The sequence below is a fragment of the Acomys minous genome (assembly GCF_964271855.1).
Source record: "Acomys minous genome assembly, chromosome: 18".
NCBI lineage: Eukaryota > Metazoa > Chordata > Mammalia > Rodentia > Muridae > Acomys > Acomys minous.
In genome coordinates this window covers 2,617,914-2,637,146 of record NC_140501.1, presented here as the reverse complement: position 1 = coordinate 2,637,146, position 19,233 = coordinate 2,617,914, and the positions used below count along the sequence as shown (strand labels likewise).

Sequence of the window (19,233 nt, the reverse complement as noted above, 5' to 3'; positions counted from 1 at the left end):
AAAGTGCTTCCTGCACGTATTTATTTCTAAAGAAAGCACCAAATACATTTATGAGTCATTTTTAGGATACATGTGTAAAAGTTATTTTTGAAAATCCAACTGTGAAAGCCAGGTATGTGGCACAGGTGAAGGAGGAAAGATCAGGAGTTTGAAGTCATCCTTGGCTACATAGTGAGTTTGAGGCTAGCCTGGGCTACATAAAACCCTCTCAAGCCCTCAAAAAGGAAAAATAATTTTAAGATGTTTTTCCCCTACAAATGTAACTAATAGCAACAACAGTAAATCCAACTGCCCTGACACTGTGTGAGCTGAGGAGCCACGTTTGGTGGCTCATACTTGGGAGGCTGTGGCAGGAAGCCTGGACTATAAAGTAAGAGTCTGCTCAAAAAGAAAAAGTGGCAGGAGGAGGGGTGAGGAGGGGCTGGGCAGGATCCGAGTTCAAATCCCCAAGCACCTACTACATAAGCTTGAGGATCTGAGTTCAAGTCCCCAAGCACCTGCTACAGCTTAAGGATCCAAGTTCGAATCCCCAATACCCAAGTTTAAAAAGAAAAAAGTTGGCCAGGCCACACCTGCAATCCTGGGCATGGGGGTGGGGTGGGGGGTGGAGGGGGTGGAGTCGGAAGGAGTCGGAGTCAGAGGAGGCACTAACAGAGGTCTGTGGGCTTCCCTGGCCAGCCAGTCTAGCCAGCCCCAGCTACAGTGAGGTCCTCTTTCAAAAGATAACAAAAAGTGGTACCAGTAAGTTTCAGAGTTTCAGTTTTAATTACTAGACTTAGGTGTGTACGTGTGTATGGGCACACACGTGACACAGTGAGTGTGTGGGGTCAGAGGACAACTTGCAGGAGTAGCTTCTCTCCCTCCACCGCCTGCGTCTCCCAGGTGTCAGATGCCACCCATGGGGCTTGTGGGGGCAGCTTCACCTGCTGAGCTTCCCTGCAGACCCCAGAGACAGCCTTGAACAGACCTTCACGGAAAACATCGAGTTAAGTTTCAGCTGGGCACGGTGGCGCACACCTGGAATCCCAGCCCTCAGGAGGCAGAGGCAGGCAGGTCTCTGTGAGTTCAAGGCCAGCCTCGTCTACAAAGTGAGTTCCAGGACAGCCAGGGCAGTTAGACAGAGAAACCCTGTCTTGAGGGGTGAGTGTGTGTGTGTGTGTGTGTGTGTGTGTGTGTGTGTGTAAGATTTGAAGATTAAGTATTCAAAAACTATTATTACTATATAGCTAATGTCTTTGTAAAGGGCAACCAGCAATCTACTTTTTAACTCTAAGAGGGAAAAATGTCACGTTCATAATGAATCACTCAGACATGACCCAGGGTTTCCTGAGTAAAAACTAACTCTCGGTTATCGGTTATCCAGAGAAGACACATGAACCCAAAGGTCATTTATGAGTGGACTTAGTTTGTGGCAACAACTTCCCTTTGGATCTAGTTTTTAAAGCAAAAAAATAAAAATAAAATAAAAAGCTTCACAGAGAAGCCACCGCCCCAAGGGTGGCATCAGACCCAGTCCCTTCACCAGCAGCTGGAGCTGTGTCTGCGGGATAGAGGCCTGTTCGGTGCTGAGTAGCTGGGGTCTGAGCCATTTTCCACTACAGAGAACAGACCTGGGGCATGTACGAAGGTCAGACAGTCCTTATGGGGGGGGTGGCTTGGGGGAGGGGAGGGAGTGGGGGAGGGGGAGGGGGAGGGGCCATCTTGGCTCAGAACTGGGAAGCCCTAAGTGCATTCAGCTGGATCCCTGACCAGGAAGGAACTCTGGGAGGCTCCGCAGCTTTAAAATTCGGATGTCCGGTGCTAGAGAGACAACGCAGGGGTTAAGAGCTGATCTTGCAGAGAACCAAGCTCAGTTCCCAGCACTCTCCTGTAAGGCTGCTCTCTCTCAACAGCCTGGGACTCCAGCTCCAGGAGCTCTGGTGCCCCCTTCTGGCATCCACTGGTAACTGCATGCACAGATGCAAATACACACCAATCTTAAAAAAATAAAATCTTAAAACAGAAACTTTTTTATACTTAAACTGATTATGTCAAGTTTTTGCCACTTGCAACTGAGGGTAATAATATTAATAATAATAATAGGACTGCAACAGAGAATCACCTAGCACACACAGGAGAAAAAGTTTCAAGATACCAGGAGATAAGGCACTGGGTCTGCACAAAATAGATAAATATAAAGTAAGAAAAAAAAGATAATTCTAAACCGTAACTCCTAAACAATGACCTCACTGTTGAGAGAGGGGAATCCTGGCCGCACTGGACAATGGGATTTCATTCCGGGCTTGACGTGTTTACAAAGCCACTGACTCAGGGGACTTGGCACACAGGGAATTTCCACATCTTTGCAGTTGCATAATATTCCTTAAATAATATTTACATTAGTACTTAAAGGTTCCTTTTATACTAACTTGACACCTTGGATAAAGAAAGAAGTGTAGTTTGTAAAGTCAAGTCTGAAAGCACAAACGATACCTTGGTAAAGCCAACCACTTCGAAGCTCTTAGAAACAGTAGCTCCTCTCTCCTGGGAGAGGAGCAATTCTGAACCCCCAGATTGGCTGGCTTTCCACACAGCCAGCAGTCAGCAGACACTCCAGTTAGGACAGTGAACTAAGTACCATGCTTTAACTACGCTGATCTCTCTTACGCTGGTAACACGTGATTCTGTCATGCTGAAAACGGATTAGGCCTAGACTCCTAAAAGAACCCTACAGCTTACAGCAGACATGCTTTAATAGGCAGAATCCATGCCGAAACAGGAAGGGAGGGAGCTCCTAACTATTTGTGTAATCTTTCGCTTAACACCTACTATGTGACAAAAAACAAACAAAAAACAGTAAAACAGAACTCCCCAGCTCCAAAAGCCTGAGCCTAAGGGATTCAGCCGCCCAGCATAATGGTCCCGGCCACCTTAGCACAGACAACCCCACGGCCATGGAGCAGGTGCCAGGCTCATGAGACAAAGGATGAGGTGGCAGCGGTGGTGCTGGAGAAGGCTCGGTGGTTAGGAGACCATGCAGGGGACCTGAGAGTGATGCCCAGCGCTGCCTGGTGCTAGCGAGAACGCCTACAGCTGCAGCTCCGAGAAGACATGATGCCTCAGTGGCCGCTCCCATCATGTGCCTTCCCCCCACCCCCACACACATACACATGTGACCCCCAAGAGCCAAAAGCGCCACCTGCTAGTGCTTAGCTTGGCTCAGGACCCTCCTAGCCAGACCGGACCAGCTCTGTGTGCACCCCATAGGCTGGGGCACCCACTGAGCTCCCTCTCTCTCTCCCTCTTTCCCTCCTCCCCCATCTCTCTCTCACCCCTACAAGTCCTAATGAAGGCACTTATGGAGCGAGGCAGACCCCAGAAAGGCAGGTTAGGAAGTGCGCAGCCGCTCATGAAGAGCCTGTGGGCGTCACAGCAGCCACACACTGGCTAGACTGAACCCTGTGTCAGAGCCCAGTACACACGGCATCTCATTCAACAGCTCAGAAGCTAAGGGAACCTCAGGAGACCCCAGGACTGCAGCTTGCTTCTGAGGCACATCTCCGTCTCCGGGAGAACATTCGCCCCCGTCTCGGCCCACAGTCCCCCTGCTACTTGTTCCACACACTCTCCGCTGGGAACCTTGGACACTGCTCTGGCTTCAAGGAACGTCCACAACAGGCCTCAAATTTTGGGTAGACCGACGATAGTCTTAAAATCGTAACTCAATGATCTCTAGGGGGAAAAACTCAAAACTTTGCATTATTAAAATTCCCCAGGAAATGACGTGGTGCACATGCAGTCACTGACCACACAGAACCATTTCAGGGCGCTCCATCCCATTTCTCGGCCTATGCCGTTATCACAGTGCTTGTGTTATCGTGTTGTGTTTTGACATCTTGCGATCGCCTGACTCGCTCCTGACACTGACTTGGCTGCTCTAGCTTACCTGCAATCCGTACAGCACTTGTTAAACACGCACTGGCTTCCACGGGTGGCCACAAGGAGCAGGCAAAGGCCCCCAGCTCCGTTCTAGCACTAACCTGGGTGCAGCGGTACAGACCTGGGACCCAGGACCTCAGAGACTCCTTGGCTGGGTTTGTTTAGGGTGAGCCTGGGACATATGAAACACTGTTATCTCCAAGACAAGGAAAAGAAATCAGTCGCCACTTCCTTATGCAGGATGTCCAAGTCTTCCCATCGACTTGGTGGTTTTTGTTGGGTTTGGTTTTGTTTTTTATTCCCAGTGTTGGGGGTGAAAGCCAGAACTTTACACATGCTATGCTACACTACCCAATTCGATTTTTTTTTAATGTTTTGATATACAAATCATACACTTCTTTTGTTAAATTTATTCCCAGGTATTTCATTGTTTGTGCTACCATTGTAAAAGTCACCACTTTTCCTCAATTTCATCTTAAGTGTGCGCTGGCTACTTTATGGAAATATAATTGCAGTCTGTATTTTCATGTCTTGTGTGGCTGCACGACTCCCACATACTTTGTGTTATTTTGGGGTTTTGTTTTTTGAGACGGTTTCTCTGTGTAGCCCTGACTATCCTGGAACTTGCTCTGTAGACCAGGCTAGCCTCGAACTCAGAGATTCCAACTCTGCCTTCTTAGTGCTGGGATTAAAGATGTGTGCTCCCCACAAAGCTACAGGGTCTCTGAGCTCATAGCCTGCCTGTTGTAGATACAGACCTGTCCCCAGCTGCAGGCAAAGTAACAACAGTCAGTAAATATTTTGTTAAATGAGTCCAAACCCACCCACACTTCTCATCTGACATGTTAATCCTATGATACTTAAAATTTAAAAAAAAAAATTGATTTATTTGTTGACAAATGTATTTTCTCAGACAAAAAAAAAAAAAGAAAGAAAGAAAGAAAGAAAAGAAAGAAAAAGTCCAAGACTGTTAACTCCATAGGAGCCATAGGAGGATCTGCCTTGTAAAATAAACTGACCATAAGCACACTGTGCTGACATCTGCCCTATAAATACTTACTGAGGTAAAACAGTGGAGGCCACACTTTGTGCCCTTACACATCCTTACAGTCTGTCAGCACGGCAAGACAGTGGGAGAGCGGGAGTGACACAGGGAGGGCAGGAAGGCTGTGGCCGCCTTCTCTAAGGAGCACTAGGCTCTACTCCTCCACATTATTTACACGTCTAGCTAACCCTCCCAGTCCATCTGTGTGCAATGGCCCCGCCCCCTGTTGAACGCCACAGGATAAACAGGCTCAGTGTCTGGGGGTGTTGCGGTTTCTCCATCTGAGAGCCCAGCCCACCTGATGCTAGCTTTTCTGTGTCCCTGTGCCTGTCCTTTTTTCTTTTTTTTTTTAAATTATTATATATATATATATATATTTTTTTTTTTTTTTTTTTTTTTTTTTGGTTTTTCAAGACAGGGTTTCTCTGTGTAGCCTTGGCCATCCTGGACTCACTTTGTAGACCAGGCTGGCCTCGAACTCACAGCGATCCATCTGCCTCTGCCTCCCGAGTGCTGTGATTAAAGGCGTGTGCCACCACGCCCGGCTTTTTTCTTTATTTTTTATTTATTTATTTATTTATTTTTTGCCTGTCCTTTTTTCATCCCGTCTGTCCCAGTTAGTGCAAACCCTGGATCCCTGTAAAGACTGGGCAATGACGTCGCAGTCTGTGGCAGACCAGGAGAGAGGCAGGCCAGCTTCGAAGGGCCATCAAGTCACTGCAGACAGTGAGACATCAGGACAAGGCAGTTTCTGACAGCCCTGGGCAGACTCCTCATCCTCACTGCTCCAGGAAGATCTATCTTTACTTTTCCGCTTCCATGGTCCTCACTGTTTAGATGCTGATGCGTGTTTCCTGGTGTTTCCTTTAAGGAGCCTGCATTCCTGATGTGGTGAGGGGAAACCTCTACGTGCCACAGACCGGCTCCGACACACGCAGCCGCCTACTACAGCAAGAACTCTGGCATCCGTTCAGAGGCTCTGCAGCCTAAAGCAGGACTTTAATGTAAAGTTTATACTCGCTCCACAGTGCCTTGCCCCCTCCCAGGCAGACTTAAAATGACCTCACGGGGAGGAAGTAGAGGAGGGGGCATCTGCATCGCTTTCTGAATTTGTCATGTTTATAGCTCTCTGACTGCTTTTTAAATGACAAAGCACACGTTTACAATGTTCTCATTAAACACCATAAATAAAGGTGAAGCCACGTGCAGCTGCCCTGTCCAGTGCCCACTGCCACACACAGCTGCCCTGTCCAGTGCCCACTGCCACACACAGCTGCCCTGTGCAGTGCCCCCTGCCACGTGCAGCTGCTCTGTCCAGTGCCCACTGCCACACACAGCTGCCCTGTCCAGTGCCCACTGCCACACACAGCTGCCCTGTGCAGTGCCCACTGCCACACACAGCTGCCCTGTCCAGTGCCCACTGCCACCCACAGCTGCCCTGTGCAGTGCCCCCTGCCACGTGCAGCTGCCCTGTCCAGTGCCCACTGCCTTCCCAGCTCCCTGTTTCCTGAAAGACACAGAAAGAATGAGGCAAGTTCGCCTGCATCTGCCAGGCCAGCCTGCTAGACAGGAGATCTCCACCCCTGCCTGCTTCTTTGCCTTTTGTTCGATGCGGAACAGGAAAACCCGCTTTCCTGCTTTCTCAATACTAACTGGGTTGGTTCTGCAAGGAAAACATCCCCTCAGAATACGCCCCAGGGCTGCACAGAAAGCAAGGGAAACAAAAGCCGGTCCTCGGTATTCCCTTGGCAGCCAGCTTGGGCCGCCCCCAGGGCCTTGGCGCGCTATCCCATCACCCTGTCAGAAGGGGAGAATCAGGAAGTCACAGAGTCAGCGAGGCCCCGGAAGTGGCCGTGCTGGACAAGGTCCACCGGCCAGCCCTCAAGACCCCAGCTCCCTCAGAAAGACAAACTGGCCGCTACCGGATGAAAGACAGAATTAGGAAAAGGCCCAGGCACAGGGAAGCACTGGCCAGGAAACACGAGGCCCACAGGGGAAATCACTGTCCACGCCAGAGCTGCAAGGTCTGGGAAGCAACGGGAAAGCGGCTCAAGTCTGGCTCGCCATCTTCAGCGTGAAGGCGGAGAAGAGCAGGGGCAGAGAGATGAAACGTGAGCTTAGGTACCTCAAAAGCTGCCATGCCCTGTTCACAGCTAGTTAGCCCAACAGCATGGCGTGCTGGCCCTGTTCACAGCTAGTTAGCCCAACAGCATGGCGTGCTGGCCCTGTTCACAGCTAGTTAGCCCAACAGCATGGCGTGCTGGCCCTGTTCACAGCTAGTTAGCCCAACAGCATGGCGTGCTGGCCCTGTTCACAGCTAGTTAGCCGAACAGCATGGCGTGCTGGCCCTGTTCACAGCTAGTTAGCCCAACAGCATGGCGTGCTGGCCCTGTTCACAGCTAGTTAGCCCAACAGCATGGCGTGCTGGCCCTGTTCACAGCTAGTTAGCCCAACAGCATGGCGTGCTGGCCCTGTTCACAGCTAGTTAGCCGAACAGCATGGCGTGCTGGCCCTGTTCACAGCTAGTTAGCCGAACAGCATGGCGTGCTGGCCCTGTTCACAGCTAGTTAGCCCAACAGCATGGCGTGCTGGCCCTGTTCACAGCTAGTTAGCCCAACAGCATGGCGTGCTGGCCCTGTTCACAGCTAGTTAGCCCAACAGCATGGCGTGCTGGCCCTGTTCACAGCTAGTTAGCCCAACAGCATGGCGTGCTGGCCCTGTTCACAGCTAGTTAGCCGAACAGCATGGCGTGCTGGCCCTGTTCACAGCTAGTTAGCCCAACAGCATGGCGTGCTGGCCCTGTTCACAGCTAGTTAGCCGAACAGCATGGTGTGCTGGCCCTGTTCACAGCTAGTTAGCCCAACAGCATGGTGTGCTGGCCCTGTTCACAGCTAGTTAGCCGAACAGCATGGCGTGCTGGCCCTGTTCACAGCTAGTTAGCCCAACAGCATGGCGTGCTGGCCCTGTTCACAGCTAGTTAGCCGAACAGCATGGCGTGCTGGCCCTGTTCACAGCTAGTTAGCCGAACAGCATGGTGTGCTGGCCCTGTTCACAGCTAGTTAGCCCAACAGCATGGCGTGCTGGCCCTGTTCACAGCTAGTTAGCCGAACAGCATGGTGTGCTGGCCCTGTTCACAGCTAGTTAGCCCAACAGCATGGTGTGCTGGCCCTGTTCACAGCTAGTTAGCCGAACAGCATGGCGTGCTGGCCCTGTTCACAGCTAGTTAGCCGAACAGCATGGCGTGCTGGCCCTGTTCACAGCTAGTTAGCCCAACAGCATGGCGTGCTGGCCCTGTTCACAGCTAGTTAGCCCAACAGCATGGCGTGCTGGCCCTGTTCACAGCTAGTTAGCCGAACAGCATGGCGTGCTGGCCCTGTTCACAGCTAGTTAGCCCAACAGCATGGCGTGCTGGCCCTGTTCACAGCTAGTTAGCCGAACAGCATGGTGTGCTGGCCCTGTTCACAGCTAGTTAGCCCAACAGCATGGTGTGCTGGCCCTGTTCACAGCTAGTTAGCCGAACAGCATGGCGTGCTGGCCCTGTTCACAGCTAGTTAGCCCAACAGCATGGCGTGCTGGCCCTGTTCACAGCTAGTTAGCCGAACAGCATGGCGTGCTGGCCCTGTTCACAGCTAGTTAGCCGAACAGCATGGTGTGCTGGCCCTGTTCACAGCTAGTTAGCCCAACAGCATGGCGTGCTGGCCCTGTTCACAGCTAGTTAGCCGAACAGCATGGTGTGCTGGCCCTGTTCACAGCTAGTTAGCCCAACAGCATGGTGTGCTGGCCCTGTTCACAGCTAGTTAGCCGAACAGCATGGCGTGCTGGCCCTGTTCACAGCTAGTTAGCCGAACAGCATGGCGTGCTGGCCCTGTTCACAGCTAGTTAGCCCAACAGCATGGCGTGCTGGCCCTGTTCACAGCTAGTTAGCCGAACAGCATGGCGTGCTGGCCCTGTTCACAGCTAGTTAGCCGAACAGCATGGTGTGCTGGCCCTGTTCACAGCTAGTTAGCCGAACAGCATGGCGTGCTGGCCCTGTTCACAGCTAGTTAGCCGAACAGCATGGCGTGCTGGCCCTGTTCACAGCTAGTTAGCCGAACAGCATGGTGTGCTGGCCCTGTTCACAGCTAGTTAGCCGAACAGCATGGCGTGCTGGCCCTGTTCACAGCTAGTTAGCCCAACAGCATGGCGTGCTGGCCCTGTTCACAGCTAGTTAGCCCAACAGCATGGCGTGCTGGCCCTGTTCACAGCTAGTTAGCCCAACAGCATGGCGTGCTGGCCCTGTTCACAGATAGTTAGCCGAACAGCATGGCGTGCTGGCCCTGTTCACAGCTAGTTAGCCCAACAGCATGGCCATGCTGGCCCAGCGGGCCCCCTCAGACTGTAGGAAACCCCTCCCTACCAGCCAGACACTGGTGCTGGGCCTGACCTGACGGCAGCACCCATGGGTCCACACACTGCTTGTACTCTGTCACTCCCTTCAAGCCACCAGAGACCACGCCATTAGGGCTGTCCACCACAGATGCCTCCCACCTCTGCACGAACTCCTGCTGCCCAGACTGACCACTTCAAATAAAATACCCCCTGCCGGCTTCCCCAGGAGCCTGCAGCAGCGCTCTGCGGACTGAGTGTGGGGAAGAGCCATGTTCTCCGTCAGTCCTCTGGAGACCAGCACCTCTATAAAGCACAAACAGTAGCTAAGTAAAGTAAAAGACATACGAAATGTAAGTCCAGCCCTTTCTTAGTTTCAACAAATTACAAGGATCTAAGCATTAACTCTCTTTTGTTTGTTTTGTTTTGAGACAGGGTGTCTCTCCACAGCCCCGGCAGGCCTAGAACTTACTATGCAGACCAGGCTGGCCTGGAACTCACAGAGATCTGCCTGTCTCCAAACTGCTGGCACTAAAGGTGTGTACCACACCCTCCCTGTGGACATCTGTTCTTAATTTCAGTACCTACTCAGCACCAGTCAGTTAGGAACAGCTCACAGACAAACCCCGTCCTATGGAATCCCCACACAGCGAGGCAACCTTAAACGGTGCCATGGAAGCCGCACCTCACTCCCTCCTACTAAGACCAGAGTCTCCATCCGTCCCTGTGGGGTGAATGCCCACAGCTCCCCACTAAACAATTCCCTCTTCAAGTACTTCTCTTCCAGACTTCGCAAATGTCTCAGTAGAAAGGGAGAGTCGAGAATAAATAACCCAGTGGGAGAGGAAGGAAGTAGCCATGCTCTGGAAGGAGCCGGGGCAGTATGTGCCCATCCCCCCCACACCCCCATCCTCCCCCCTGCCCCCCAGGGAAAGGCCCCAGGTTATCACTGCAGCGTATTAACTGGGAGGCAGCAGCAGCATGGCATCCGAGTACCAAAGAAGGCAGTACTTCACGGACACGAGGTCTGCAATCACGTGAAGCAACAGAATCCTAAAGGAAACGACACATCGCAGGTCTGTAACTCATCCGTCTGCGCGGGACTATGCTTGTGCTTTCAAACACGGAAGTCGTATGCACACAGAATCGGGCCCCTGTGCGCAAGGCAACGTTTCTGTTCGCGTTTGTAGAGTAGATCACCGAGGGGACTGTGCTCCGGGGTGTAACCTTCTCTACGTGGCTGGCTTTATGAGTCTGCAGTGTGTAAGGTCTCTTCTCATTTTTCCCTTTAAGATGAGAGTGGAAGCCAAGCATGGTGGCCCACAGTTGTAAGTCCCAGGACACCACAGGATACGGAGGGAGGGCGGGAGTCCCAGGCCAGCCTGGGATACATAGTGAGTTCCAGATTAAGCTGGGGGAAAGGGAGTGAGCGAGGGAGACTGAGCTCCATCAAGATGACTGACTTCACAACATCGGTATGAATCTTGAATATCAGCCTTGCAGGGCTAAGGGTGGAGAGCATGGGGGGGGGGGGGGGAGGTGCCCAATGCTGCGCGCTGAGCAGGCTGGGTGGGCTAGCTAGGCGGCTTATTAAAACTCCCTAATAAATGGAGGCCCCTAATGGTTCACTGCTAATCCTTTCTTTCGGGATGGTTTATAACGGGAGATAAGAGTCTCATCTGTCGGCGACGGTTTATCTGGAAGCGAGGAAGCTACACTCTACACTCTCCCCGGGCCTGCGCGATAGCGGTGGGTGTTCTCAGATTCCTGCCTTACCGCCCTCCTGGTTCTGGTCATGCATGGCTGAAATCTAAGGCTGTACTTAATACCTCTCTCACCTAGCCCAGGGAGCACCAAACTTACCGCGCCTGGGGCGGTAGCTACCGCGCATGCGCAGGCCCACAGACGCATGCGCAGGCACACACGCACACGCTGCCCATTCAAATTATCCCAGCGAGTTTTCGAGTATTCATAAAATTATAAACTTAATCTCCCACTTCCCAAAAAGCTGAGTTCAGTTCCCCTATGATTTGGCCCAGGCTGGTCACAACCTCCATTCTTCCTTCCATAGTGTGAAACTGCCAACAGGACTCTTGAAGGAAGCCATCGACGCAAAAAGCACTCTCCGCTCTCTGAAGGAAAAGCTGCCGTTTATCTCCAAGCGACAACCAGGGAGCTTTTTAGTACACCAGCACCACGCTTTAAAAACATCAACAACAACAACGGGCTATAGTGGTTGGGCATGGTGACATGCCTTTAATTCCAGCACTCAGGAGGCAAAGGCTGGTGTTATCTCTGTGAGTTCAAGGCCAGCCTGGTCTACAAACCAAGTTCTAGGACAGCCAGAGCTATCTTGAAAAAAAAAATTTTTTTTTTAATGCAAAATGAACATAGTAAAAGCCTAAGTAAAAACTAGCCTAAGAGATGACACCATCTGTGGACTTTTATTTAAGACAATAGTTTATAAAGAACTGATATCCTATGTTTTCACGGCGCCTATGTCTCACCATGGGAACTCTGCTTTCCACTTAAGAAAACAGCAACGCACTAGAATGACAGGTTTACATAAATACATCCTCTGCACAGTCTCAGAAACACAGCATCTGGGACTGGAGAGGCTCTCACCAGTTACGCACACATGCAGCTCGTCCAGGCCCACAATGGCAGCTCACAACTGCCTGTAACTCCAGCTCCAAGGCACACACCACCTCTGTCTCTGAGGCACCTGCACTCACGTATACATACCTAACACTCACACACACACACACACTCACACACTCACTCACACACACTCACTCACACACACACACTCACACACACACACACACATGACTAAAAATAAAAATTTTTAAAGAAATACTCCAGGCATAGCAGCATACACCTTGGATCCTGGAACTCAAGAGGCAAAAAGCAAATAGAGCTCTGTGAGTTCAAGGCCAGCCTGGTCTACAAAGCGACTCCAGAATAGCCAAGGATACACAGAGAGACCCTGTCTCGAAAAACAACAACAACAAAAAACAAAACAAGACTCATGAATGTAAATCTCACCTTCAAACTGCCTTGGGGTGAATCATACACACACACACACACACACACACACACACACACACACACACACACACACGAGAGAGAGAAGATCTGGAGTGCAGATGCTTCATGCTCTGCTATGATCTGACTAGCCTGGTCTGTAAAGTTACTTGAGATGAGGACGTCAGGAGGAAGATCCGCTGGACCAGGAGTCCATTAAGCAGGTCCTGGTTTTGCCTTTCACCAGCTATGGCCAGGGAGCAGCTCTGCCCATAACAGACCCCTCTGGACTCTAAATTAGGAAGCTAGACCAGATAAGGTCTAAGTGACTAAGTGCGCTGGTGTCCCGGCGCCACAGGCTTGTCAGCCCAGAGAATTCCAGGGACTTCCCACAGGACTCCAGTCCAGCACTGAATCTCACAAAATTCTGATCTAAATTGGTATCTCGTCCAGGTATGGAGCTCACTCACAATTCCAGCACCTGGGAGCCTAAGGCAGGGAGACTGCCTCCAGGTTGAGCCCAGCTGAGCTATATAGTGAGTTCACGGGCAGCCTGAGCAACAGTGTGAGGCTGTCTCAAAAAAAAAAGGAGGGAAAAAACCATATAAAAATTTACAGAAAAAAAAATTTACAGATATGAGAAGTCTCTAGCCATTCTGCCAGAAGAAAAATTAGAGATAAATTTTAGCTGTGTGAACTTAAATAAGTCACTTTGTGCCCCCAGTCTTCAGCTGAGTGGGTGGGTATGGATGAGGGTATGTGGATGTGGGGGGTGGAAATGGGGGGTGTGGATGTGGGGGGCACAGGGGGGGTGTGGATGTGGGGGTGGATATGGGGGGTGTGGATGTGGGGGGTGGATATGGGGGGTGTGGATGTGGGGGGCACAGGGGGGCTGTGGATGTAGGGGGTGGATATGGGGGGTGTGGATGTGGGGGTGGATATGGGGGGTGTGGATGTGGGGGGTGGATATGGGGGGTGTGGATGTGGGGGGTGGATATGGGGGCTGTGGATGTGGGGAGCACGGGGGGGCTGTGGATGTAGGGGGTGGATATGGGGGGTGTGGATGTGGGGGTGGATATGGGGGGTGTGGATGTGGGGGGTGGATATGGGGGGTGTGGATGTGGGGGTGGATATGGGGGGTGTGGATGTGGGGGGATATGGGGGGTGTGGATGTGGGGGGATATGGGGGGTGTGGATGTGGGGGGCACAGGGGGCTGTGGATGTGGGGGTGTGGACATGTGTTTTCAAGCTGTGCAGGTGCATGTGAAGACAGAAGACAACCTCAATGTTCTCAGGATCCAACTGCCTTCTATTCTGAGACAGGCTCTCTCCTGGGACATGAAACTCTCCAATTAGAAAAGGCTGTCAGGGGCCGGGCGCAGTGGCGCTCACCTGTGGTCCCAGCACTCAGGGAGGCAGAAGCAGGCAAATCTCTGTGAGTTCAAGGCCAGCCTGGTCTACAAAGAGAGTCCAGGACAGACAGGGCTGTAACACAGAGAAACCAAAAAGAAAAGGCTATCAAGTCAATGAGCACCAAAGACCCTCCCCAGGAAGGGACTGCAAGCAGACACCACCACACACTGTCTCTCAGGTCCTCAGGATCACATGGCAAAACTTTTTACCAACTCAACAATCTCCCCAATTCCAAAACACACACATGTCCTCACCTCGGGAACACATCACATGCACACCTGTACAGGCTTGAAGACACACATCCTTGACAGGGTACTAAGGAACGGACCTTCAAACACGCCAAGAGCCACACCCCTGCCTTTTCCCGCTTTTCCTTTCTTGCACACGGGTCACAGGGCACAGCTACGTGTACTCCTATCTCCCGCTTCATCCTTCATACTGCACAGCCGCGCCAGGAGTGTTCTCCACACGCCGCATGCGTAAGGACCCTTTATCCTGCCCTCAGGACCGACAGCAGCAAGCACTGAGCGGGCACTCACTGCATGCCAAGCCGCACTCCAGTGCTCACGCTAAGTGCTCACTAGGCAGCTGCTCGCTAAGTGCTTTTAGGGTGTGCAGCCTCCAGATGAAGAAACAAAATAGAGCTGACTGAAGGCCCTGAGCCTAAGCCTTACCATGCAGCCGCTGCACCCACAGCCAGGACGCTGCCCTGGGAGCAGGAAACATGCCGCACCGCCAGCACACTGCGCAGGGAAGACGCGCCCAACATTTAGTCCAGTCCTGCAGCGAAGAGCGCTGGCCAATGCTCGAGTCTGTGAGCTCGCCCAGGGTTGTCACAGACAAAATGTCGCTGCTTTTCCTAGTGAGTTGTTCTGTGCACAGACTGACACAACCTGTTTTTAACATGGTAAACATCCTTCCTCAGAACGTCTCTCTATGCACATGACTGGACATGCGTCTTCCCGCAAGACAAAAGTTCTAGGGGCTGGAAAGATGGCTCGGTGGCTAAGCGCTTACTGCTCTTGCAGAGAGAGGCCCCACGCCCAGTTCCCAGCACAGACACCGTGGCTCACAGCTGGCTCTAACCTAAGGTCCTGAAGAACCAGAGTGGATGCGTTCTTCTGACCTGTGCGGGCACCAGGCACTCACGCAGTAGGTACACTTACATGCATGTACACTTACATACATGCTGACAAACCCCCATACACATAAAGATAAACCTTTTTAATCTTTGAAAATACAGTATGTCAAACAAAGCACAGAGCTTTAGGATAGACTCCAAGGGGCAAAGAGCCCTGGCAGCTGCATTAATCTTTAGTGAATCTGTTTAGTCTCTGAGGGGAAAAAAATTCTGTAGGACATGGTAGCTCACGCCCATGATCCCAGCACACAGGAGGCTGAGACAGGAGCATGGCCTTTGAGCTTGAGGCCAGCCTAGACTACACTGGGTGCCAGGTCAAGCCTGAGCTTCAGAGCAAGATCTTGCCTCAAAGGGGGCGGGGGCCTGGAGAGATGGTTCAGAGGTTAAGAGCACTGACTTCCCTTCCAGAGGTCCTGAGTTCAATTCTCAGCACCCACATGGTGGCTCCCAACCATCTATAGTGAGATCTGGTGCCCTCTTCTGGCCTGCAGGCACACATTCAGGTAGAATACTGTATAAATAATAAGTCTTTTTTTTTTTCTTTTTGGTTTTTTGAGACAGGGTTTCTCTGTGTAGCCTTGGCTGTCCTGGTCTCGCTTTGTAGACCATGCTGACTCGAACTCACAGCGATCAACCTGCTTCTGCCTCCCAAGTGAAATAATAATAAGTCTTAAAAAAAAAAAGACAAAAAATGTAAAAAAGACTCTGACTTGAGAAGAAAAGTGAGAATTTATGTTCCATCACTGCCAAGTGATAAAAGCTGCCAACTGGTAGTGCACGCCTTTAATCCCAGCACTTGGGAGGTGGAGGCAGGGCAGGCGAGTCACTGTGAGTTCGAGACCAACCTGGTCTACAAAGCGAGTCCAAGACAGGCAAGGCTACACAGAAAAACCCTGTCTCGAAAAACCAGAAAATAAATAAATTAATTAATTAATTAATTTTTAAAAAGCTGCCAACTGATAAGAAAGCCAAGAATAGGGGTCGGAAGATAAAGGAGAAGCCAGGCTTAGCTGGGAAGCCAATGAGGGAGGAGATTAGACTGCACAGGCCAGTGGTGAGCAACAGCGCTTTGAGCTCCGCGGCAGAGCACAGGACGGCAGCACCACAGTGACGATGGTGGCAGCAGTAGGGGCGTAGGCAGGAAGAGAAAACATCCCAGAAAAGGTCAGAGGCCAGTGGTGTCAGGATGAGGGACAGAAGTCCATCACAGAGGCCCAGAAGCTGAGGGTGGGGAGGACACTGTAGGCCGACCCAGGAAGTGAGCAAGAAAGCAGGTTTCACAGATCAAAGGAAGGTTCCGTGCTGGGGGTTGGTCTGATGTATTTCGATGCTAATTAATAAAAAGCCTTTACACCTGGGCAGGGCAAACAGGATAGATGTGGCTACCATGTCGGGATTGGAGAGTCAGAGGGAATCTTGGGAGAAGGAGAGAGACCAAAAGAGAAAGAAGAAGGTTGTGCCAGGTGTGGTGGCGCACGCCTTTAATCCCAGCACTCTGGAGGCAGAGGCAGGCGGATCGCTGTGAGTTCGAGGCCAGCCTGGTCTACAAAGTGAGTCCAGGACAGCCAAGGATACACAGGGAAACTCTGTCTCGAAAAACAAAACAAAACAAACAAAAAACAAAACACAAGAAGAAGATTGTGCTGCCATGCGTTAGATGGAAGAGAAACACATGGCTGGCGTGGATGGAGATTTGGCCCAGATGAAGAACATTAGCAAGTATTTGGGATTACGGATGGGAGGGAGCTTGATAGGAATTATTAGAGGCAGATGGCGTGGGATTGGGGCAGGGATCCCATAACGGCTCCACTATGGGAAGTAGTTTAGGGGATTGATATCTGCCCTGCCCCAGGTTAACTAAGGCTATTTTAAAATATAACAGGTATCTGTGTCTTAACTGATTGCTCGTGGGTTATACTGCAGTAATAATAATAAGTATAGGCCTGATAATGAACATTGTTAGTCCTCTTGGTAAACCAACAAGTGGAGCTTGACGTGGGGCAATTATTAGACAATTAATAAAAATTAATAGGCCCTAATGATAATTTAATAGCAACAGTCCCATGGTCAGGAACTACCAACCAGGGGCCACGGAGGCCACTGCCTGGGCGACAGGCTCCAGCTGGCCTCTCAGCAGCTCCCAGGAGCTCAGCCTTTCTTTCCCCGGTTTGTTCAATATGAGCGACTTCATTTTTCTAGGTGACGTAGAACTGCAGGTGCTCAAATACACAGCAGAAATGAAGTTAGCCAGGCTCCTGCAGACACCATGGAAATGCGGCACCGCTGACTGCGCGGCACCGCACAGCACAGCACAGCACAGCACAGCACAGCACAGCACAGCACAGCACACCCTCCTGCCGATCATATTCAAAACAGCAATAATAATCGCATAAACTGTAGGACACGGGGATAAAAAGACCAAATATGACCCCCAGAACCCCATTACCAAAAGCCGTGAGCCATCCCCACACTGCATTCCAGTTCGCGTTGAGGGCTGCAACAGGCCACGCCCACCTGTGCTAGAGAAGACGGTGCTACCCCAGGACACCTTCTTCAGTGTCATTCTCAGGAAACTACATCCCCCGTCACACGGGACAGCTCTTGCCCAAACTCGTGTGTGTTTTTTTTTTTAATCTGAGTTTCTTCAGAATAAACATACATTGTCGCTACATGGTCTTTCTTCATATCCCTCCCGGTGCTCGCTACCACACTGCATAAACTTTGTAAGATCAGATCTTGGCTCGTACTTATAAATATCCCAACGTGGATTTTGTTTCCTTTAATACTGATTTTAGCTCCAACCTTCCACATGTACTAAATCTTACATGTATCAGACAGTATTCTGGGAACTCCAACTGTAATCCACACAACTACTCTATGAATCACTATAACATGCACAGACACTACTACCACACACACACACACACACACACACACAAACACACACACAATATCGCTACTACACACACCACTGCATGCCTACCACACCCACTTTCACACATGAAACGTTGGGCCCCCAGAAGCTCAGCGCTCTTCTTCAAGTTGGATGTGGTTCAGCAACAACGCGAGGGTGTTACCAAACACCACCAGAAGGCCTCAGGCCCTGAGCCACCATGACCGTCCGTGCCACCATGTAAGAGCCTTCTCAAGTGCTCTTAGAACGCAAAGCTTCAGCAGCTTCACCAGTGGCCCACGTTGTATCAGACCACTGAAACCGTTACCCAGCTTGCTCATGGTCAGCATTTCACACTTTCTGCCCTGGATGAGCAACACCGTGACTCCGTTGCACATTTCAGGGCAGATGTGTCTGTAAAATCCAACTACTGGGCCACGGGACGGGAGCATGCTAAGGTTCTTCAGATACGCACACAGATCAAAGTGCAAAGAGGTTGCAGGATCCATCATCTTACAGCTCCAGGAGACCCGGGGCTCATAAAATACCATGTGAGCACAGACCCTACAGCTGTCTAGTGCACAGCCAACCAAAGTGCTTGCTCACCCCACCCCTAAAAATATATCTCCTGTCTTAGCACATCTGTCAAGCAGAAATGGTATCTTATTTTGAATAATTTTTTAAAGCAATAATAAATGTTTTGTTTTGCTATAGATTGGCTGACTATGGTCCCTTCTTTGGGAAACTGCCTAATAATTAATGACTTTTTCTTATTTTTACTGGAGTGCTTTTCTTTTTAAAACTTGTCTAAGATTCGTAAATATGAGCCAGGTGTGGTAGCGCACACCTTTAATCCCAGCACTCAGGAGGCAGAGGCTACACAGAGAAACCCTGTCTCGAAAAAAAAAATGATTCATAATATTTTACAATTAGAGCATGACATCACTTCCCCCTCTTCCCTCCCTCCCTCCAAACCCTTTCATGTTTACCTCTCATCTCTTCTCAAATTCAAGACCTCTTCATAGTATCATTACACACGTGTATACATGCATCGATACATACAGTAACCTGCTCGGTCCATTTCACGTTTCCTGTATTTGTGCTACGTCAGGACCGTGCAACTGGCACTGTATAACCAATTAGGGGCCGCATCCCTGGGGAATGATCTCTCTCAGCACTCGAGAGTTTTATTTGGGTGTTGTTTTGTTTTTTGTTTTGATTTTTAAGCAACACTACAACAGAGACTGACCTACAGAATACAGCAGAGGACAGGCACTGTCCGAGGTCACCGGCAGTCCACTGTACGGCACTTGTGACACAGAACAGGTGCCACAGTAAGACGGGGGTGGGGCGGCAGTAGGCAGCAATCAGAGCAGCTAAGGGTTGAGAGTGAGAAGTTTCAGGCCTGGGTTCAAGGCCCAGTCTTTCCAC

At 50.8% G+C, this 19,233-nt stretch overlaps 1 protein-coding gene and 1 long non-coding RNA gene across 7 annotated transcripts in view; one reads left to right on the top strand and one right to left on the bottom strand.

Moving 5' to 3' along the window:
* The window catches only part of DOCK9 (dedicator of cytokinesis 9), a 262,679-nt gene that overhangs the window by 237,880 nt on the left and 5,566 nt on the right, over positions 1–19,233 (bottom strand). The window lies entirely within an intron of this gene.
* On the top strand, positions 9,286–11,756 carry LOC311588951. Of its 2 annotated transcripts, none has more exons than XR_014776373.1 (3): positions 9,286–10,656; positions 11,000–11,077; positions 11,400–11,756. It is a non-coding gene; the product is annotated as an uncharacterized lncRNA (long non-coding RNA). The 2 variants fall into 2 exon arrangements; XR_014776374.1 differs by having other exon boundaries at positions 9,286–10,803; positions 10,995–11,077.